The sequence below is a fragment of the Panthera leo genome, chromosome D2 (assembly GCF_018350215.1).
Source record: "Panthera leo isolate Ple1 chromosome D2, P.leo_Ple1_pat1.1, whole genome shotgun sequence".
Classification (NCBI taxonomy): domain Eukaryota; kingdom Metazoa; phylum Chordata; class Mammalia; order Carnivora; family Felidae; genus Panthera; species Panthera leo.
The window spans coordinates 4682166-4706630 of record NC_056689.1 but is presented as its reverse complement, the minus strand read 5'-3'; the positions used below and the strand labels follow the sequence as shown (position 1 = coordinate 4706630).

At 39.0% G+C, this 24465-nt stretch overlaps 1 long non-coding RNA gene across 1 annotated transcript in view; it reads left to right on the top strand.

Annotated features, from left to right (window-relative positions):
• LOC122202808 overlaps positions 1-24042 on the top strand; it is a 38133-nt gene extending 14091 nt beyond the window's left edge. Inside the window, exons 2-4 of the long non-coding RNA XR_006194892.1 lie at positions 13432-13536; positions 16019-16107; positions 23904-24042. This is a non-coding gene — a long non-coding RNA (uncharacterized LOC122202808). The remainder of the gene's footprint in view (positions 1-13431; positions 13537-16018; positions 16108-23903) is intronic.
• The last annotated feature ends 423 nt before the right edge of the window (positions 24043-24465 follow it).

Here is a 24465-nt window from a genome sequence, read left to right as displayed (position 1 = left end):
ACCATTCCATTGAGATGAGTGGTTATTTGCTAAATTACTCAGGTAACTACCTGGTTCCGAGTCTTGAGAGAGGAGAAAAGGTGAGGGGGTCGAGACGGAGAAAGGAGGTGACAAGTTTCTACAGGAGTTACTTCAAAAGTAAAAGTAAAGTCACAAAAAAAATTTTTTTTTGAAAACAGGAAAAGCAAAGCAAAAGGAAGATAAAAGGGAAATCACTGATGTGTGTAAAAATACGCATATATTACTTTCCTGTGTGTCCGTGTGCAAACATAAGAGAGAAACGTGAGGAAATCTGTTTCTTTTTATGGCTGGCTCGTGTGTGTGTAGTGGGATTTGCTGGCTACATCTGAGCTAAATATTATGGCAAATAGAACACAGTAGTTACTGCATGGGATTGTCTGTGAACTGGGTGGGCAGGAATTTTTCATTTCAGCTTGCTGCTCTAAGGCCACAATGCTAAGAGACTAAAAAAAGCCCCAGAAAGAAAAACGTGCTTCACTTTTTCTTTTTTCCATCGCTTTCCAGTTTTGATAGATGTTTAGTGCTAATGATGTGTGTGTGTGTGTGTGTGTGTGTGTGTGTGTGTGTGTGTGTGTGTGTGTGTGTAAGGACACTTCAAAATATCTTTACTGCTCTTCTTTTAAAGCAAATTATTATGTTTTCTTATTTTATTTTCTTCCTTGCCAGGGACATTTAGTACCAAAACAATGAAGTACACTCTGCTTCCTTCCTCCATGTCTGCTTATTTATAGCACGGTCTCTATCAATGAAATAATGCTATATTATTTTCTTGCTGATTGCTTAATGTTCATAGTTCAAAATTCCAGCCAAGGTCCTGAAGTGGTTTTGCCCTTATTTAAGATTTCCTGCTAAAGACATTCTATTACAGCTTTGCAAATAAGTACCTCCCTGGCCCCAAGTCACTGTAAAGGTAATTTAGTAATTTAAATAAACGCTCTCTGCCAATCTGATTCCTCCCCTCTAGGAGACTGGGTTTCTCCTCATTTTCCTTAAATGGTCCTTCAGCCCTCAACCAAGAGGTAACTTTAGGTAAGTTGTCTGTAATGTGTTGCCAGGCAAACATGGGAAGTACTTGGGACAAAATAAAGCAAGTAAAAAAAAAAAAAAAAGTGTTTTGCTTAACAGCTGGTGTCAGTGACTGTAGTTGTATAATTTCCTTACTGCTGGGATGAGAAATTTAAATCAGCTCTTGAGACTGTGCAACGTGATTAATTACAGTCCAGAGCTATGGTCTCCCGTGCAGCCGGAGCGACCCAGCCCCCAGTGCCCGCCAGTCCCCAGTTAAAAAGCAGTTCCCTTCGGTTTTTTCCCCCCGTATACCAATCCTGTCTTCCCACCTGCATTTTAGTAAGTCCCTCAGAATCGTTACTAATCTCATACTTAGAATTGGTTGACACAAATTAATGCTCAACTGTCAACGAAAAGAAGGCACCTTTTATACTTAAAACCTTCTCATTTGTCTTGGTAATAACTAAGATGAACAGAATCACAGCTGGCTTCTCTTAACAATGCAAACAGCTTCTTATGCTAAGTTTTTGTTCGTTTTAGTCAATAGGTTTCTGAGTGGATTTTCATAAAAAATTTTAATTTCTTTAATTTCTTCCAAAACCATGCAAACCACACTGTATACAGTTAACCTCTGTGACTTGATTTCAAGAAATTATATAAAAACACATTTATTATTACAGGATTGGCTGAGTTTAGTGTGGCTCTTCCTATGTATCTTGATTTAAGGAAAAAAAAAAAAAAGTTTGGTAAGTAAAGCAATGTAAGAACTAGTCCCTAGATCAGAACTAGGAGTCACAGAAATGGGTGCAAATAAGAAGTTACGTTTCTGAGATACTTGATTTAATTCAATGTAAACGGTTTGTGTAAGCATGGATTTGCATAATTAAAGGTGGAAATTCTTGATTTAATTATCACAATTCCAGAGGAGACTGAAGAAGGAAGATGAATGTAGTTCATCTGCACTGCAGTCAATTCTCAGGAGATTGACCTGATGAATTACAAACCAGAAGTGAATGGGGGCTCGGCTTCGGTTAGGCTTACTCAGAATTCCTTCCTAGGATTTTTGAACGTAAACAACGGAAAGCATCTCTCAGCCTCTCTGCAGCGGCAAGGCTGTGACATGGGGCAGGAGATCTTGCAGTTAGGTAGCAGAAAACCAGACTGAGAGAGAAGATGGGGAGCCTCTGTGGGTTGTCTGTTAATGCAGGCTAACCGTCCCCCCTTTACCTAAGCTACTTTGATTTGGATTTCTGTCCCTTCCAAGAAATGGGTTCTAATATAAACAACTATAATGTGTATGTTTGCAGACTTTGTAGAAAGAAAGAAAAAACATAGTTATGCTTAGCATGTACTTTTTTATCTTTTCCTATTGAATTGGGTTCTGGGTCCTTCTGGAATATGGTCCCATTAACAGGAAATTTAGTTAAAGGAAAATATTTCTTTTCACAAATAATACAACTTATGGGGAGCGTCTTTTCACGTTCTTCTTTTCTTTCCCAACTGCTTCTTTTCCCTTTTATTATTAGACATTATCAGACATGTTTCCAACACCCTTCACACCAAGGCAAGCACAGCACTGTACTTTGGCCTAAAGACAAGCTCTTTTACGAAAAGGACAGAGTAGAGCAGGTTTGAAAAAATGTAAGAGAAGAAGAGGGAGGAGGAGGAGGAAAAAGGCAGAATAGAAGTGATGAGAGAAGGCAGGTAGGAGACAGATATCCCAGAAACTATTTTTTCGTCTGAAGTGCTACAAGGTATAATCAGTCATATGCTGCTCATTTGGGGTTTCCTCTGCTGCCTACCCCGGCTCTGGCCAATTTGTATGTGTACATCTGTGTAAGTGCATCAGGGCACAAGCGGCGGGTTCGGGAGAAGGGTGAAATAGGATAGGAACCCGAGCCCCCAGCTGTACTGATTTAAACGCCGGAGAAAATGCTCTGCAGTTGTTTTGAATGGACGGTGCTCTATAAGGCTTTTCGGCGGATGGTAACATTGACATTCTCTGTCCTGAGGACACCGGACAAAAGACGCAGAGATCTGCTCCGTAGTATTAGGTGATTTTAAGCCTTGCGAGTTGCATTTTTTCCAGTGTCCGCCCGAGCCGAACGGAATAACAATGAAAGAAAATTGTGCTTTGAGGTATTTTGATTTAATGCTAATTAGACTGCAAGTTCTTTGAGATTAAGGAGGACGTAATTGTTAATAAAGATTGTTGTGGGAGTGGTGGTACAGACGGTGGTCACAGTTATACGTGGGAACAGTAGTGGTGGTAACATCGAATGAGCACCTATGTGCTAGGCACCAGGCAAGGGGTCTTAGGTAAGTTATTTCGTGGGAACTCTGAGATAAGGTGTGTCCTATGCCTGTAGTTTACACACGAGGAAACAGACCGAGAGGTTGGTAGCTGTAGCCACCGTGGTTACGGGTGCCCTGCTGGTGGTAGTCACGGCAGCCAACTCTCCCTTGGCAGTCTGTGCTTGACCATAACAGTTGAAGCGTTCTCTCTTAAATCCTTACAAAAGTACAATGAGTTAGGACCATTTTGTCCGTTTCTGCACTCTGAGGATTGTAAACTTCTTCCCTTCCCTCTCATTAAGGAAAATAAGAGTCGTACATTAAACTTAATTATAGAACTCATTCAAGATTTGGAAACATCCAAATGTAAAACTCAATGTGTCGTCGGGCCAAAGAATAAGGTGCTATCGTTGCCATGTTACAGATGGAGAGACCGAGCCTTCGTGATTTTAAAAACACGTCCAAATTCACACACGCTGCACTAGTGGCGAAGCTGGGACTTAACCCCAGGTCTGCCTGTTTGGGAATCCCCCTGCATCTGGATGGGTCTTGAGCAATCAGAAGGAATGTCTCACATTTACACTGGCTCTTTCCAGTGCAAAGCGTCAGCCAAAAAGATGTAAGGGAAAGGGTCAGAGGCTCTATCTTCACAATTTCGTGTATCTGTAAACTTGTGGATCAAATGGATATCCAGGATCAAAATGAAGAGTGAATTGTGGGCCGCCTCCGCGGCCCATCGCTCCGGAATCTTTAAACACAAATCCTCTCAGTAGCAAGATTATTGCCTGAATAATTGACTCAGCTCTCCACTTCCCCTTGCCTTGAAAGTCAACAATTAACTAGATGTCTTGGCTCTCTGCCTAACGGAGCAATGATATTTCTACGACATGATCTCCATTTATTTACGCGTACGTGACGCCACAAAGACGGTTTGGGAAGTTACATAAAAGTGTCTGGCTGAAGTTTTAGTTATGCCATAGCACTTTGTTATATGACCCAATTCGGGCTAACATTTTCTCAGGCAGTTGTTTCCTGTGCATTTCCTGAGGTTTCCACAACTAGCCATTTTTTTTTAAGAGAATGGTAGTTAAAATAATAGAGCTTTTAAGGAATCTGAAGTTTAGTGATTAGGATTGTGGCCAGTGGGTCTATTTCCTGCTATCTGCGAGAATATAGAAGGTAGAATTCCTTCCTAATTATTGCAAACACAAACATCCTTACATTTTTTTTTTCCCTCTAGTAGATTGATAAGAGAAAGACTCAGCAGAACATAGTGCCCCAGGGACAACTGGATGCCATTTTGCTTTAAGAGAAACAAAATAGGAAACCAACCAACAAAACCAATCTAGATTTCCTCATACAAACCAAGAGACGGGAGAAACATGTTTGGATAGTGTGATGCAGTCAGAGGTTTCCTATATCACAACAAAGAGGCCTGCATATGAACAAACTTTTGAACATTGTCTTACAAAAGATACTTGGAACTAGTATTATTTATTTTCCTATAGATCTTGAGTGAAAAAGCTGAGACCTTTAGAAGGAGCTGGTTCATACGAACGGTTTTGAGCGCACAAAAGATGAAACGGTTCGACATTTCAAACTAACAGAGCTCAAGTTTTGTGCCTGAAAAAGCAATGAGATTTTATGAAAGTGAACATGAAAACACTGACAAGGTCTTTATGTCTCCGGGAATCCTACAACAGCCTCTCTTTCCTCAGGGACTCCGACTCTTTTTACGTATAAAGAAATGCCAGCTTTAATACGATTTATAGCCAGTTCATTCAAGCTTCATACCACGATGCTGCCCTGAAGCTTCTCCAGCTGTATCCCCCCCTTTCAGAATCCTTTGCCGATAACTTCTGTCACCTTTGTGCCGGGTCCGGGGGACTTGGATGGTCTTTGCTTAAGCATGGGACAGGCACAGTGTAGCACTTCGGAGATGGAGCTTGGATATGCAGAAAGACTTCTGAAGGTTAGGTGGTCGTTAAGAAGTAATAAGCATAGATAATGTCAGCATCATACCTTAGGAAATGTAAAAGCTTGCCCATCATGTACGTTAGGTGGAATCCTGGAGCTGAAAGATTGTGCTGGCATAGTGGAGACTTTGTTTCCTGGCCACCTGGCCCTCCAGCCCTCTTCTCCTGGTGACCACGTATCCAGTCGCCGCCTGAGGAACCACCTCCTCCTCCATGGGCACAGGTGGTTGGAGTAAGACTTTGACCAGCTGAGAATCAGGGTAGGAGCACATGACTCTGGCCTGCACCAATGTTTTTGTTTATTTGTAGAGTTTCAGTGATTGCCGCTGTGCCCGGCACCTAAGAGGAACGTGATATTGTTCTGTGGATTTTAGGTAGAGAGGAAGATGCATGTTCTGCTCTGGGAAAATTCTAGTAAAGAAAAAATATATAAAGGAGAACCACGTGAACTTATTAAGACTAGGTGGGGGAGCTGGAATCATAAGGTGCCGTATTCATGCCTGTCTTACACTGAGGCCCTTAAGCGACCCTGTGCCTGTACCTGTGTCTCCCTTCATGTCAGGAACCTTTGCTCTGCTTCCTCGGCCACCGTAAGGTGTCCTCCAGCCCTGAAGCGTCCCCTTTCCGGGCTGGATGGCACCTGCTGGCATTGGGCTCCATGGTGCCTTCCCGCAGGTTATTGGGGGTGTACCCCAGGAAAATGCTGTTTCCCGTGATCGATGAAACAAGGGGAGTCCAATCATAAGGAATGTTTCATTGCCCTTAGTCTCATAAAACCAACGGAAGTTTTCTACTGTGAATCTGATTTGGGGACTTCAAAGAAATGTGGCTGTCTTTCCTGCCTTAATATTTTAACCCTTCAACACCAGAACACATGAACCAAAAGCAAGTCAACAGATGATAAAATACATTGGTCGTCTTTAATATTTATTCATGGGACTGATCGCAGCAACTTAAAAAATTAATTGAACATAAAAGGAACGATACCTTTTAATTTTTGTTTATCTGTTAGAACTTTTACAAATAATAGACTTTTGTCTATTATAAACAATGGTTTTATATTTTATCTGTTATAAATAACTATTTATAAATTATAGCCATTTTATTTATTTGTGACAGTTAAAAAAATTTCTGAAATGTGAATGTTATGTTTTTAAAGGAAACTGCATAAAGAAATAAGAGATCATATTTTATCTAATTTCACTGAGTAGTATGTGATCCAAGGTTACAACCACAGAGTGGCAGGAAATAGATGGTTAATCCTGCCATTGCCTGAAATTATTCACGGTGAATCAAAAACATAAGAACTTGAGGGGCGCCTGGGTGGCTCAGTCTGTTAAACGTCTGATTTGGGCTCTGGTCATGATCTCGCGGTTTGTGAGTTTGAGCCCTATGTCGGGCTCTGTGCTGACAGCTCGGAGCCTGGAGCCTGCTTCAGATTCTGTGTCTCCCTCTCTCTCTCTGCCCCTCCCTGCTCTGTCTCTCTCTCTAAAAATAAATAAAAGAATAGGGGATATTCCTGAGACTGTCTTCACTGATGAATATCTAACTTCACAGGTGTCTTTATATTAGACCTCAGGAAAAGTCATATTTACTTAAAGACTTTTCTTTGATTTTCTCCCTTCAACACACTATATCCCTTCAGTTAGTAAATGCTCTAGGAAAGTTTGGTGTATATCAACAACACCATGAAACAGGGTTGTGGCTACTAAGAAATGGAACCAGAAATGACAGGTGTTTTCAGGGTGGGATCTACATTCTTTTTGAGGAGGATCACACCTAGATGGGGAAATCTAATGAAGTAAAAAACCCTCATATTTATTGGTGTTAATTTCCTGACATATATCATCATATCTAGTTCCCTCAAACATGTTCTGTGATATCCTGTCTCTGTGATTTACTATTTGCATTTCTAAGGCATGAAATATGAAGTTTAGGGAAGTTGGGTGGTCTTCCCCAAGTCCTCGAGTTAGAAAAAAAATGGGCAAGAACAGAATAATTAGTGTTTGGGGGAGCCTGGGTGGCTCAGTCGGTTGAGCATCTGACGTCAGCTCATGATGTCAGAGTTCGTGGGTTCAATCCCCACATCAGGCTCCATGCTGATGCCTCAGAGCCTGGAACCTGCTTCGGATTCTGTATTTCCCCCTCTCTCTGCCCCTCCCCTGCTCACTCTCTGTCTGTCTGTCTCTTTCTCTCTCTCTCAAAAATAAACATTAAAAGAATTTAAAAAAAAAGAATAATTAGTGTTTGTTGGGTCCCAGGCCCTGTTCTTTCCTAACACTGTGATTATGGTTTAGATTGGGAAGAGATTTGCAAATTACATTTATAGTTATTTTATATTGTTCTATGCTTCCTATATAGCTGTAGATCTTGCATAAGTTACATTAATGAGCTTTTAAATCCAGATAGTTTACAGAAATAGGTAGGTTAATCCTTATACAAGTTCAAAATAAAGTAGATAAAAATTAATTTGATTTTTAAATTATTTACTCCCTCTACTGGTGGCTTTTTGAAGTGACAGAAGTGCACTAAGAGTTGAGTGTGTGACTTCCTAACATACATCAAACTCTCCAAATAGAATGAATATTCAGTTCATTAAAAATCTGTCTTAGGAGTTAGCATACCGTTACCTCACCTCTTTGTCACCGTTGCTACAGAAATTCTTGAAAGATTTGTTGATTTTTTAAGAAAAGCATACTTCTATTTGTCACAAAGTATATTTCTTCCAGAGTATGGTTAGCCACACATGAATTATGTTTGTGAAATTTCAAAGGTTTTGTCTTTTGATACGTGTGTGTGTCAGTTTTTGCTTCCAAATTCTGTACAATGAGTTTCGGATTGAAAAGACTGTGAAATAAAGGTTCAATTAAATGCTATAGGCTCATGAGAGGTTTAGAGGTAGCAATGAGAACTTGGCGTTCCAAGGAGAAGAAGATAAACTAAGTTTTTAGAAAAGGGACATGGATAGCATCTGGCAACATGGCTGAGACAGAAGCTTTAGGACTTGCCCAAGTTAATGGCTTAATATCAGTCCGCATCAGAGGGACACAGAGGAGACATCATAATGGCAGGAAGAACCTGCAAATCTCCTCAACTGAGTTGACTTCTCAGTGGTGTTGGCGCAGTGACCAGGAACATTTTATAGTTTGTGTGTGTGTGTGTGTGTGTGTGTGTGTGTGTGTGTGTGTTAGTGGGGTATATGGTCACGTGTGGTGTGCGTGTGGTGGGTGTGCGTGTGGTAGGTGTGTGTGGTCTGTACGGTGTGCTGTGGTGTCCGTGTGTGTCCATGTGTGTGTGTGTGTGGTGTGCATGCGTGTGTTGGTGGGAGGAAGAGGAAGGCTCTGTGAAGATAAACGGTGTGTTGTCACTTGGTTTTCGTCTCGAATGGCTACAGAGGCTGCGTCGTGACATCTGTGTGTCATTCAGGTGGCTCAACAGACTTCTGGTGGAATGAGTTGGGATGTAAAGATCCATCACCCTGTGGGCAACTTGACGCCCCAGAAAGTTTACAGAAGCTTTTTCCTGCGGCTCCCAATGGACAGAATAACGTCTGTCTTGGCGCAGTGCTGAATATCCCTCAGCAGCATCGTGGAGGCATTCTGCAAGTGTAGTGCTGTCTCGAGCTAATACAAGCTCACGGCCACTGGTTTTCTGATTTTCCCTTTATTGTGGCACATCTGAACCTACGACTTGCGTAATTTTTACCTTACCTTTCTGGCTTTGTAAGCATTGTTCACACCAACTACAGGGAGATGGTTAAGTAACTAACACTCGTAGACTTTGCTTTCAGCTGTGACAAACGAGCCTGGAACAGACTAATCTGGAGGAAACATTAACAAAAAAAATGGAGCGTTACCAAAGCCACATGGATTTGAGAGGCCAGGATATAGGCATGAGAGTAGAGCTACAAACTATTTTCTTCTTACCCACCTTCAAGCATGAATAATACGAAGTTACAGAAGGAGCTCTACTTTAGCGCCCACCCACTGAAGGGCTCAGTGATCCGAATCTGCTGGCGACTGTGGCTCTCCCCTGGAGTTTCTGGTTTTTATTTAGAAAAGTGCAATTCTATAGTCATATTCAACATTGATGACTTTTTTCCATTTTCAATGTTGGTTGCAGAAATTAGACTTCTTCATAGTGCATCTTAGTAAATGTTTCAACCAATTCAAGTAGGAAACACAAATAGTCACTATGCATAACACAGGAAGTAGCTTTGCATGACTGTTGAAAGCTAAGAATTGATTCAGGAGGACATGGGGTGGAATCCTGGCTGGCCATCCACTTCCTAGTCATGTGCTTTTCATAAGTTAATTAGTTATATATGTTTTATAAGGCTTAAATGATCTGATGTGTATAAAATGCCCAGACCAGTGATTGGCATAGGAATAGTAATGATCTATTACTATTAGCAGTTATTATTAGAGAACAAGATCAACCCCATTCATAAATTAAAGAAATTGAATAAAAAATAACTATGATGTGCAACATTGCACTAGACAAATTAGCAAACGCTTGTAAATGACGTCGCTGGCAAGGGTGTGATACGCTGGGGAGCCTCGCATCTGAGACACCTGGTTCTTCTGAAAAGCAACATAACCAAGAAAAATACTCTGCTCCTTGGCCTAACAGCTACCTTTGTTAAAACCAAAGGCAGCCAAAAGTTTGTAAAAAGGAGTATTTTCCCAGCATAACGTGTGCTAGGGAAAAACAGGAAACAGACTGAATGTCTAGCAAGGGAAGAATGTTAAATAATATGTTGGCATTAGAGTAAAATGAGATGGCATATGGACATTACAAGGACATTTGGGAACATGCTTTTCATGTGGTAGTAAAAAGTTGATGAAAGTGTCCTCTCGCCCACGCGGCCTGGGTGGGTCTGCACCTGGGCCCTGAATTAAGTCTATCACAGCAACGTGTTCCCTTATCCTGGTAACAGCTTCAAGGACGTGCACCTTCAAGGACGTTAAAGCAGGTGCAATCAGAGTGCACTTGAGCGCTTTGGCTGGAAGTGTTGGAACAAAAAGCTTTTCCTAGACCTTAGGAAAAGAGCCTCTGTCGTCGGCTACTGCGGTCAGAGGGCGTAAACCGACGCTGACGGATCTGGTGCTTTTTCGAGGGGAGTTTAGCCTGAGGATAGAGCTGACGGAGGAGGCAAGTCTGGGACAAATACAGGCACATGGAACCAGTGTCCCCACCGCACCTCTGGTTTCTGCTCAGGACTTTGCAGTTCGACCGCTGATCATTTCCTGGATTTGCGTCAGCCAGTTGAAGTTGGGCTTGCTGATCTTTGAAACATACTAAATTCTAAATGAGACACGGTGTGCTAGAATACTAAGTGGGGGGAAAGCATGAATCAAAATTATATGGCGCAGTGTGCTCTCAATAATGGAAAATGCATAGTCACAGAAACCACTGGAAAAGATGTAAAATATATCTCTACTTGACACGACCAACTATTTTTACCTTTTCATGCATTTTTCAAGATTTCCTAATGGTCATATGTCATATATGACTTTCATTATCTAAGATAAAATGTTTACTAGATTTGGAGGTAGTAGACCATGTGATAATATTTAAAACCCTTTTCTTACTTCTGGAGCATTATAATGTATACATTTAGAAGTAAAGAATTCACCCCTGGTCACAAATAAGATGTTTAAGATAATTACTCTGGGAGCTAATCTCCTCTTTCCTTCAAGCTGTTATATAGACATAGGGTTCTATTGGAAAGAACATGTTATTTGATTAAAATTTGAATGGTGTACATATTTATATGGTATTAGGGAGACAGAAATGCCCCCTTTAAATTGTGCAGTGGGCCCATCAGCCCGCACATTCCAGCGAGCCCCTGTAAGTCCTTACTACGAGCCCGATTCCTGGTCCTGAATCCAAAGTTAACATTTGGAGAGCATTTCAATATATGTTTTCAAAGATGGTTTTATGACTCATCAGCAGTTGAACATTCTGATATCCTCGAAGCTTCTTTCACACAGGAAAACTAAATCCAAAATTCTAAAAGCAAAAACAAAACCAAATCCGTTTTTACAGGGTTAGATTTTCAAACAATAGCAATGGTATTTTTGTTTGCTAAATTCTTCTTTGCCTGGGTATGATAGGAATTGTTTTTGTGTCTACATATTTTCCCTTTGACCTTACCGGATTCCATGTAAATAATCTTACACTGAACACCAGCCTTAAAGAAAGACGTTTGGTTGATTAGAAAAGCGTATTACCAAAGGGCAGGAAAACAAGGGAAAGCAGCCTGCAGAAGCAGGGTAGCCCCTAAGTGTTCAATCAGCGTGTGAAGAGCGATTTAAGTGCCCTTTCTGGATGTGACATGGTGGGAAATGCGAATGGACTGGCAGTGCACTGCTCAGGCACACACTGGAAGGGGTCCTAAGCCTTCTAAAGTCTAGGTCAAGCTCCCAAACACGGAAACCACAGAGAGTTAATGATAATTGAGATCATATGTTTCTTATCAAAGCTTCCTCAAGAAAAGCAGCTTAAGGGAAAATTCATAAATACGTGTCTTGACCACAGTCTACCAATCCCCTTCCGCATCGGAGCCTTCAGCTAATTTGTTGACTTAATTACCCAAGGCACAGGAAGGTTAAACAGAGTGATAATCTGATTTTCTCTGATTGCTGATCACTGCAAAAAGTGGCCCATAGGATGCAAAAATAAACCTAGAACCTTAGGCTATGTCGAATGGAGAGGCGAGGCAATTATCTAGATAATTCAGGCTAAGTTGACTGTTTACAGTAATCAGGTTATCTGGATAAGTACTCAGCCTACACCCTGTCTACCGGAACAGCAGTTTTAATCACATCATGGGGTCTGATTAAATGGGTTATTTGTTAGATCTAAATTTAGTGTGAACTATTTATGTTTTAATAGTCAAATTCATAAGGAAAAACCTAATACACTATCCTGTGAAAACATCATCCCAAATGATGGGGATAACAACATTGTGTCCAAATAAAGAATGAGTACTTGTCTTTAAATAATTGGAAAACATGAAACCACAGAAAGAAAATCACATGTGGGGAAAATATATTTACCGTGGTTGAGTCTACTACGAAGGGCTACATAAAAAGTGAGGTAAGAAAAGTTAAAGCTGGTATGAGAAATGGGAGATCATCCCACACCGTAGCCATTGGAAATCTATATTCTGATGACCTCTGTTTGTCAAGAGGCATCAAAAAAAAAAAAAAAAAAAAAAAATCTTTCAATAGAAGAACGTTAGCTAACTTTTTTTTGTTGTTATAAAATACTTGCTCATCTTAGAAATTGTAGACCATACAGAAAATTATAAGGAAGAAAACCAAAATCATGTCGAGATAACACCACTCTTAATGTTATTGTGCATTTTTTTCTGTACTCCATAATAATATCGTAATAATAATATGCTATGGGGCAATTAAAAAATGGAATCATACTGTACATACTGTTTTGAAGCATGCATTTTTTGCTAGGTGATATTTTAGATGTCTTTCAGTGTCAATAAATATGTAGATACAGCCTAATTTTTTATTATTTTACATGACTGCAACATAAATCCAACCACTATTTTTGGACACTTAGGTTGTTTTTAATTGTCTTATAAACAACCCACTATTTGATAACTTCATCTTCACATACTTACTTGATTTTTTTTTCCACCTGTAGATTAAATTCCTTGAAATGGAATTGCTGGGTAAAAGGGCAACGCACATTTTTATGACCTTTGATATATATTGGTCAACTGAACGCCACATGCTTTTGTCGTATTAATGGCACAAGCTGGGTACAAGAGTGCCTGTTTTTCACAGTCTGTCATCCCTAAATAAACATCTTTATTTAAAATTTTTTTAGTTTTGCAATTTGATACATAAAACTTAAAATTTTGGCTATTTGGTTTTTTTTTAATAAATATTATTTCATAATTTAGTTCCGATTTCTATTGCTTCCTTTGTGAATGATCTCCTATCTTTCCTTTTTTTTTTTTTTTTTTTTTTCCTTTCAGGGCATTTTCACCTTTTTGATTTATGAGTTCACTATCATAGTTATATCAAAACTTTATGGCTATTTTGTAAATAATTTTTCCAGTTTTTCATTTGTCCTATAATATCTTAATTATGTTTTTCAGCATGGAAGCTTCCCACATTTATGGAATCAAATGAACGAAGTTTTTCTCTTTGGTATCTCCCTTTACTCATTGCTTAGAAAGTCTTTCACTTCTAGATCTATGTAGGTATGTATGTATCTATCTGTCTACCTACCTACCTATCCCTATATTTTATGCCAGCCCATTTTATTGTTATTTTAAAATTTAAATGTTTAACCCATTTGGAAGAAAAAGTTCATCATCAAGAAATATAACTATAGTTAGGGTAATTATGATTATACCGGTTGTGATTTTCCTATTCTGGTTCTTCCAAAATTGATGATTTGATACGTATAAGCGAGGCATGCCAGTGCACACAGGCACTTCCTGAAGTGACTCTGAGAGTGCTTTGGGACCCCGGAGAATGCTTAGCTGAAAGAATGAAATTCAGAACACCTAGCATAAAAGCAAAATCACAAAAGAGTTCCAACAGCAAACATCAAGTGCTGTGCAAAGAAATGAAAATCAAACTGGTGTGCTTCCGTTAATTCGGCACGTTAGAAGACAATGGGGCAAAACATCCTGACTTCTGAGGTAAAATAATTTCAACCCAGATTCTTCACTCAAACTAGCCATTCAAGTCTGAGCACAGAGTAAAGATTCTTTCTTTTCATATGAGGAGGGACTCAGATTTTTTTTTACATTTCATGCACATTTTCTTGGAAAGTTGTGTGAAAATGTTTCAGCAAAATGAGAGCAAAATGTAGAATTAATTTGATCCAAGAGGCAAAGGTTTCAACCCAGGAAAGCAGTGATCGTAAGTTTACAACTAGCAACGGGGCAAGGACAACCAGCTGACTAGAGCACAGGGAGGGAGGTTTTAGGGGAAGGACTGTAAGGACATCAGTGTATGTGAAAGAGCCGATAGAAAAATAGAAAAAAGATGATAGTATAGAGAATTAGAAAAAAAAATAGTTCATGATACAGAAATACTGACATAAATTAGAGGGCATTAGAAATTTCAAGAACAAGAAATTTTTGTTTCAACTGAGCTACAAACTCAAACGATGGGCAATTTTAAGTAATTGATGAGACATGAGAGAACATTTGGTACTAATGCTAGGAATAATCTCCTTTGATTTGCCCAATATTTGTGACAATGAATGTGTAAACACGAAAATTAATTCTAGCATATGACTTGACCCAACTTACCTTGCTGTTTACATAGTAATAATGTAAGTCCTATAATCAATCTCAAACTTTTAGAGCCAACTTATAGGAAAGACGTGTAGTTGCCAGGCAGGATGAAATTGCTCACAATTTTGATAGTGTATAAATAAAAAGGTAGTTGATAGAAAAATGGGAAATAAAGGAAAGGGGGATAAAACAGTGGGGGTGCTAATAATTTTATTGTACAAAGCAGAAATCAAATACTCTGAAAATCAATGGAATAAGAACCACAGGTATAAGTATATCAAAGGTTATAAAGGTAACCAATGAAAGAATAACAATGGGGCACCTGGGTGGCTCAGCCAGTTAAGCGTCTGACTTTGGCTCAGGTCACGATCTCATGGTTTGTGGGTTCGAGCCCCTCTGACAGCTGACAGCTCAGAGCCTGGAGCCTGCTTCAGATTCTGTCTCCCTCTCTCTCTGCCGCTCCCTTTCTCTCTCAAAAATAAAAAAAAAATTTGGGGGTGCCTGTGTGGCTCAGTCAGTTGAGTGTCCAACTTCGGCTCAGGTCATGATCTCGCGGTTTGTGGGTTCAAGCCCCGCGTCGGGCTCTGTGCTGACAGCTCGGAGCCTGGAGCCTGCTTTGGATTCTGTGTCTCCCTCTCTCTGCCCCTCCCTGGCTCGTGCTCTGTCTCTCTGTCTCTCTCTCTCAAAAATAAACATTAAAAAAAGAGTAAAGTGAAAAAAATAACAATAAAGCAAATATTAAACATTGATATGAGTAAACGGTGAGTGGGATATAGCAGGTGTGTATAATCTTTATCATCCATGTCAGAGAATTAATAGGTATTGTCTAAAGTAGGTAAAACAGGAAACGGAAGTCTAAACATATATAGATATGAAAGTAACAGTCATGAGCATCAAGCACAGAAACAGATTGCAAGCTCTGGGCAGAGGGAGTGGCTGTGGTTTTTTATTATAAACTTTTCTGTAGTATTTGATTCATTATCAAGTCCTTACGGTTTTTTGATCAAACTCGAATCTAAAAATAAAGACAGACAATGCATTGGGAATGTCTGAGGATATTGTTTGCATGGTCTGAGAAAGTGTGGCAATTGCAGCAAGTGTGTCATTAAAAACATGCGAAAACCCTTCTGATTGGAGAGAGACACAAAGTGGCCATGCAAATAAAAGTGAGGGGTTAGTGGGACTTCACTGAGGATTTTGATAGCAGAATGGCAGTGCTATCTCACTTGCAGCAGATAATGCCTCCAAATTGTAGCTGAGAGCAAGGATGCCCAGAAGTAAGGCTGTTTCCAGCTCCCTTTCAGCTAGTGACGGTCTTGTAACCACGCTCCGGGTAACTGTGAGGGGCAATGATGTGTGCAATACTCAAGACTGACTCCATGTGGAAGGCATGTGCTTAACCACCTCCCTTCTCCTCCCTCCCAACTGCCAGGAACATGGACTTACAATCAAATTACACAGAAGAAAGGCAAGACTGGAAAGATAAAGTGCCTTGTTCAAGATCATCAGCAGTGGACAGCAGTAAGTATTCGGACCCAAATTCTCCACGAAGCATGTAAGTCGAATATTCTATGGCAGTCTCTACTCCTACAATAATCTAGTATTCTAAAACATTAATTTGACAAATGTTTATTGGCCTGTGGATGAATTAGGAATTTACTAAAAAAAAATTCTTTTATTACTAGAGTGGTTTATAGAGTGAGATGTTCTGGTTATTTCAAACTATTTATTTTATGATAAGATCTTTTTCAAAAATGTTTTTAAAAGCCAGTTGTGTTTCCAGGTTTTCTCAGGCCAAAAATTTCTGTTGTCATTTTGATTATAATAATAATTAAAGACGAACACACATACTTGAGACAATCTTGAAAGAGAGGATTTACACCTCTCAATTTCAAAACTTCCTGCAAAGCTACAGGAACAAAGACTGTGTGGTATTGGCAAAAGGCAGACACATAGATTGATGGCATAGAACCGAGAGAAATAAAGCCATACACGGTCGATTAATTTTTGACAAGGATGCCATGGCCATCCAGTAAGAAAGAATGGTCTTTTCGGCAAATTCTGGTTGGACAACGGGATATTTCCATGCAAAAGAAGTAAGTTGGGTCTTACAGCATATTCAGAAATTAACTCAAAATGGAAGTAAAGACCTACACGTCAAGACTAAAGCTATAAAACCCTTAGAAGAAAACATAAGAGTAAATCCTTGAAATCTAGGAATAGGCAATGTTTTTTTAGATGAGACACCAAAACACCAGCACCTAAAGAAAAAATAAACACTCTCGAGAATGTGAAAAGACAACCCACAGATTGGGAGAAAATATTTGTGAATTATATATCTGATAATGGTAGGTATCCAGAATATGAAAAATAAAAAAAAAAAAAACACTTTTATAGCTTAACAATAAAGGACAAATGACCCAATTAAAAACTGAACAAAGGACATGGATAGACTTTTTTTTTTCAAAGAAAATATACAAATAGCCAACAAACCCAACAAAAGATGCTAATGTCATTAGCCATTAAGGGAAATGCGTAGCAAAACCATGAGATACCAATTCATATCCACGAGGATGACTCTAATCAAAATGATAGGCAGTTACAAGTGTCGATGAGAATGTGTAAAAATTGGATTATAGACTACAGGTGGGGATGTAAAATGGTGCAGCCAGTTTGGAAAACTGTCTAGAAGTTCCTCAAAAACTAAAACAGTGTCCATATGCCCCAACAATTCTGCTCCTAGGTATATGCCAAGGAGAATCAAAATTTTTTTTTTTCCACATAAAAATTTGTATATGAATGCTCATAGCGGCCTTATTCAGAAGAGCCAAAAAGTATCCTCAACCCACATGTCCACCGGGTGATGAATGAATACACAAAATGCAGTCAGTCCATACGCTGAAATACTGTCCAGTCACAGAAAGAATCAAGTGCTCACTGAGGCTACAACATGGATGAACCTTGAAGAGAAGCAGAGTGAAAGAAGCTAATCACAGAAGGCCACATCCTGTGTGACTCCACTTCTATGAAATGTCCAGATCAGGCAAACTCATAGAGACAGAAAGTAGAACAGGGGGTTCCTGAGATGGTGGGGGAAGGGGGAGATGGGGGGGGGTGACCATTAATGGGTGTGGAGTTTCACACTGGGGTGATGAAAATGTGGAATTAGGGATCATGACTATACAATCTATGTATGTACTGGAAACCACTCAATTGTACACTTTAAAAGGTGAATTTTATGGCATGAGAATTATATCTTTAAAAACACACACACTAGCCCGGGTGGCTCAGTCAGGCATCTGACTTCGGCTCAGGTCATGATCTCATGTTTTGTGGGTTTGAGCCCCGCGTCGGGCTCTGTGCTGACAGCTTGGAGCCTGGAGCCTGCTTTGGATGCTGTGTCTCCCTCTCTTTCTCTGCCCCAACCCTGCTTGCGCTCTGTTTCTGTGTCTCTCAAAAATAAATAAACGTGAAAAAAAAATTTAAAGAAAAACACACACACTAAATACACCCATATCAGGAAAGAACGCATCTAGTACTTTGGTGGTCATTTTATTCTTCCAGTCATCTTGAAGAAATTATTACAGGGGATTCAGGTAAATCAAACATTTATACTTACTTTTATCCAGTTCAAACTCATTTTGTTTCTTTCAGTGATTTTTTTCCCTGTTACCATACACTTCACCTTTCTTTCAAAGCTATAGCATTGTTTTCCTTTCTAAACATGAATGTAATTTGAGAATAAAAGGTTCACATTAGCTTTAGCTGCCAGTGGTGTAGACGTGCTGGCACCATGGACAAAAGCACAGGATCCTGACACTCGGAGAAGATGCTCTTATTTCCCTGCTGCACAAAAAGCCAAAAGTAAGCCCTATTATCAGAGCGAGTGAGAGCGGATTCACCATGCGATTAATCAGGAAAATGGAGGCAAAAATTCGGCTGGGATCGCACCTAGTGTGTGGGGCAGAGAGCTCTTCCTGAGCTTGTTAATTCTAGCTTGTAATTTTCTCCGTCTACAATCAACTTCCTTCCAGTGTGCAGTAAAAATATGCAGTTCAGGTGCTGCTTCCTGTGGGAAGTAAGGTGATCATCAAAATATCAGGCCAGTGAAATGGCAAAAATACATGGTTTTATTCTTCAAGGACACCCCGTTCTTCAAATTCCTCAAATGAGATAATGAAGGATAACCCTACATTTTATCCTTTTGATCTTTGCTGTGTTACAATTCTTCTGTCTTCTTTCTTTAGAGACAGAGAGAGAGAGAGAGAGAGGGAGGGAGGGAGGGAAGGAGGGAGGGAGGGAGAAAAGTAATGTGGTATTGCAAGGTCATAGTTTAAAAATATCTTGCCTTTTCTCAAAGTCTAAAAATATCTGTGATCGACTAAGCAACCAATTACTGTACATCCCAAATGCATGTTTTCGCAGTTATTTTTAGGGGCAAGATTTAGTCACTACACATCCTGTCCACTCCAAACAACAGACAGACAGAGAGGGCAGCTAATGAGTAGGTAAGCAAATGACAATGTCTCCTTGCTTTCGACTTGGCTTCCAGGACCCAAGAGGCTGCCTGGCCGTCTCCACTCTGGCGTCAAACAGTCCCCCGTGCAGTACGCCGACAATTTAAATTATTACAAGGCAATGTTACAAGTATGAACCCTGGCGCAAAATAAAGTAATTACATTCAATTAGCAGTCCCCAAAGTGATGGCCCAATACCGAGGGCTTTAGATGTTGCCTTTTGTTGACACACAGAAGCCAGGTAATGAGCCGAGCTTCAAAGGGTAAGGGGCTAGCTTTGCTGCTTAATTAGTGGGAACTAGATCAGAAAACATGGCAAAAAGGAAAAAAAAGAAAACATGCTCACAATTTTCTCTTATTGTAGGGATTCAGATAATATGTCACATTTCCCAAACAACAACAACCGAATAACCGAATACAAAAATGATCTCCTGAGGAGAATTCCACAGGAGTGAGGATGTGATTACATGTGTGGGTTTTTCTTGGGGGGGGGGGGGGCGGGGAGGATTTATATAATTTGATGTCATGTCTGCACCCCTAGTGATTTATCGTCTCCTTTTAATAAAAGCTTTTCTTGTTTGAATTTTTAAAATAATTTAAACAGAATTATATTATATTAAATAAACACTCTCTAAACCCTACTACCCTTCCCACAAATATCCTTTCGCAGAACACACTATGTTTGTTGCTCTGAAGAACATCCCCAAACTCAAACATAGCCAGAAAAGTTCCGAAAAATTAAGAAATATTGGGAAGACTAGCCTGGTTGATTACTAAAACATCGTATTTTGGTTTTATACATGTGAATTTTTTCTTTACGTAATTTATTATATGAAATAAATTCTATGAAACACAGTGGCCTTGCCTTTGTGTTTCTTTAGATGTTAGTCAATAAATGGGTTGAGGAAAACAATTAAAAACGTGGCCAACGCCTCAAAAGAAGAAAAAAATTAGCAAAGGATATAAACAGCAGGAAAGAATAAAGTTCTCAAAATACATGAGATGATTCTCAACCTTATTTATATTTACACAAAATGGAAGTTAGATAGTGTTTTTTAAAATCAGATTTGCAATCAAAAGATTTAAAATGTTTTGTGGCTTGCAGACAACCCACACACGATTAGTGGAACTGGTTCCCTCTCAACAGAGGCTATTTTGCAATACTGTCAAAATGTAAAATTGAGAAAGCCTTTGACATCTAGGGATTTTCCACATATGTATAAGACATGTGCAAAGATATTTCTTGCAGAATTATTTATAAAAATAGAAAAACAATGTAGATATATAACAAGAGAATGGTTAAATAGAGTGTATGTGGCTTATTTAAAAGCACTATGCTCAATTACTCCAAAAAATGTAAGTGGAAGGAAAATTTCCCAGTTTTATGAGGCCAGCATTACCCTGATGCCAAAACCAGATAAAGACACCACAAAACAAACAAACAAAAAAAAAAAAAAAAATGAGAGAGAGAGAGAACTACAGGCCAGTATCTTTGATGAACATAGATTCAACAAAATACTAGCAAACAGAATCCAACAATATGTGAATTAAAAATTAAAAAATTAAAAAAAAAAACATCCACCACGATCAAGTGGGATTTACTCTTGGGCTGCAAGGGTGGTTCAATATTTGCAAATCAACTGATGTGATATATCACATCAATAAAGAGAAAGGATAAAAACCATATGATCACTTCAATAGACTCAGAAAAAACATTTGATGGAGCACAACATCCACTCATGATAAAAACCCTCAACAAAGTAGGTTCAGAGGGAATATACCTCAACAGAATAAAGGCCATATATGAAAAAGCCACAGTTAACATCATACTCAATGGGGAAAAACTGAGAGCTTTCCCTCTAAGGTCAGGAAAATGACAGGGATGTCTACTCTCAGCACTTTTATTCAACATAGTACTGGAAGTCTTAGCCACAGCAAGCAGACAGTAAAAAGAAGTTAAAGCCATCCAAACTGGTAAGGAAGAAATAAAACTCTATTTGCAGATGACATGACACTCTATATAGGAAACTCTAAAGACTCCACCAAAATCTAGAACGGATAAATAAATTCGGTAAAGTTTCAGGATGCCAAACCAATGTGCAGAAATCTCTTCCACTTCTATACACTAATAATAAAGCAGCAGAAGTGGAAATTAAGAAAACAATCCCATTTACAGTTGCACCAAAACAATAAAATACCTAGGAATAAACCTAACCAAAGAGGTTAAAGACCTGTGTTCTGACAACTATAAAACACTGTTGAAAGAAACTGAAGATGACACAAAGAAATGGAAAGACATTCCATGCTCATGGACTGGAAGAACAAATATTGTTAAAATGTCAATACTACCCAAAGCAATCTACACATTTAATGTAATCCCTATCAAAATAGCATTTTTCACAGAGCTGGAACAACCCTCAAATTTGTATGGAACCACAAAAGATTAGCTAAGCAATCTTGAAAAAGAAGATCAAAGCTGGAGTTATCGTAATTCTGGACTTGAAGTTATATTACCAAAGCTGTAGTGATCAAGACAGTATGGTACTGGCACCAAACCAGACACATAGATCAATGGAACAGCATAGAAAACCCAGAAATAAACCCATGATTATATGGTCAATTAGTCTTTGACAAAGCAGGAAGAATATCCAATAGGAAAAAGACAGTCTCTTCAACAAAACTGAAAATAAAAAATAGGAAAACTGGTCAACTACCTGCAAAAGAATGAATCTGGACCACTTTATTACATCATATACAAAAATAAATTCAAAATGGATTAAGGACCTAAATGTGAGACCTGAAACCATAAAAATCCCAGAAGAGAGAACAGGCTGTAATGTTTCCAAAACTGGCCATAGCAGCGTTTTCCTAGTTCTGTCTCCTGAGGCAAGGGAAATAGAAGCAAAAATAAACTATTGGGACTTCATCCAAATAAAACCTTCAGCACAGGGAAGGAAACAGTCACCAAAACTAAAAGACAACCTACTGAGTGGGAGAAGATACTTGCAAAGGACATACCCAACAAAGGGTTAATATCCAAATGTATAAAGAACTTATACAACCCAACACCCCCCAAAAATGAATAACTCGATTTCAAATGGGCAGACATTCCATGCTCTTTTTTCCAAACGAACGAACAGGCATTTTTCCAAAGACGACATCCAGATGGCCAACACACATGAAAAGATGCTCAATATCACTGATGATCGGGGAAGTGCAAATCAAACTACAATGAGATACCACCTCATATCTGTCAGAATAGCTAAAGTCAAAAACATAAGAAACAACAAGTATTGGTGAGGATGTGTTCAAAAAGGAACCCCTGCACCGTTGGTAGGAAAATGCAAACTGGTATGTGCCGCCACTCTGGAAAACAGTATGGAGTTTCCTCAAAAAATTAAAAATAGAATTGCCTATTGATCTAGTAATTCCACTACTGGGCATTTACCCAAAGAATATGAAAATACTAATTCACACAGGTATACACTTTCTTGTGTTTCTTTGCGCATAATTTACAAAAGCCAAATATGGAAGCAACCCAAGTGTCCATCCATAGATGAATGGATAGAGAAGAGGTATATATACACAGTGGAATATTACTCATCCATAAGAAAGAGTGAAATCTTGCCATTTGCAACTACATGGATGGACCTAGAGGGTATCATGCTAAGTGAAACAAGTCATCAGAGAAAGACAAGTACCACATAATTTCACTCATACGTGAAGTTTCAGAAATAAAACAGATGAGCAAATGAAAGAGAGAGAGAGAGGAAAGCCAAAAAACAAACTCTTAACTGTTAAGAACACACTGATGGTCACCAGAAGGGAGGTGAGTGGGGGGATGGGTGAAATAGGTGATGGGGATGAAGGAGTGCACCCGTTGTGATGAGCACCGTGTGATGCATGGAAGTGTTGAATCACTATATTGTCCACCTGAAACCAATATAACACTGTATGTTAACTACACTGGAATTAAAATTTTAAGAGATACTAAGATAAATCAATATAGAGCATATGTACATATAGATTGGAACTGTACTAGAACCCTATGACACAGTGTTAAGCATGAGAAAGCATGATGCTTTCGGCAGTAGACTGTCATTTGTGAAAAAAGCAATAATACGTATTCTTGTCTATCTCTGAAAGAACATGTAACAAAAGTGGTGGTTTTGGGAAAGAGGAAATGGTAGAGAGACATTCCACCGTTTATATTTTTAATATCGTATCAAGTTTACATAATTCACATGTATATAAGTAGTTGTAAGCACAAAACATTTAATATTTAATATACAGAAATATTCTAGCATAAAATTATCCTTTCAAAGGCATGGGCCAGTTTTAATAACTGCACTGTGTTAGATGTGGAATCAAAAATTAGATACAAAGAGCAGAGAGGTAAGGGGTGGGAATGGGCTACATGGGTGGAGCTGGTCAAGTTATAACCCTCTAGTGATAAATAAGTCCTGGGGATGTAATATATAGCATGGAGACTATAGTTAATAATACTGTATTGTGTTCTTAAGGTGCATTGTATACACTGCATACTTAAAAGGTATATTTTGTACTTAAAAGACAACAGTTCTTAAAAGCCCTCCTCATCAGGAGAGAAAAATGGTAACTATACGGTGATAAAGGTTAAGTACATTTATTGCAATGATCATTTTGCAATATATAAACATATTAAATCATTATGTTGTACACACGGAACGAATATTATATGTCAATGATACCTCAATTTTTAAAGAAAGGCTACTTAAGATAATAATTGCCCTGTGTGTTTATATTCCCCCAAATTTATAGACTGGAAACTCTGAAGAGTGTGAACTCTGTGAGCAATGAATGAATTGGTGATTGGGTGAACCACTTAAACCCTTTAATTAGAAAATAAGGAAAGAAATTGGTGAGTGTTTATTATAGGTATAACCTCTCTTTCCACTTTCTTCTGCCTGCTTTCTACAAACTTTACTCTGTACTGAAGAGGCAAAAAAAGGGATTAGAGAGAGATTTAAAACCATTTCTTTTAGGGGCACCTGGGTGGTTCTGTTGGTTAAGCATCTGACTTTGGCTCAGGTCATGATCTTGTGGTTTGTGAGTTCAAGCCCTGTGTCGGGCTCTCTGCTGTCAGTGCAGAGCCAGCTTCGGACTCTGTGTCTCCCTCTCTCTCTGCCCCTCCCCTGCTCCCACTCTCGTGTTCTCTCTCAAAAATAAATAAACATTAAAAAATAAAAACCATTTCCTTTATAAAGTGGACATTGCTATAAAATCCAGGACACAGTTTTTTTTTTTGTTTTTTTTTTTGCATGAACACTAATAGGACAACAATCTAATATTCAGTTCATGACTTCCTTCCACTCATTTATGT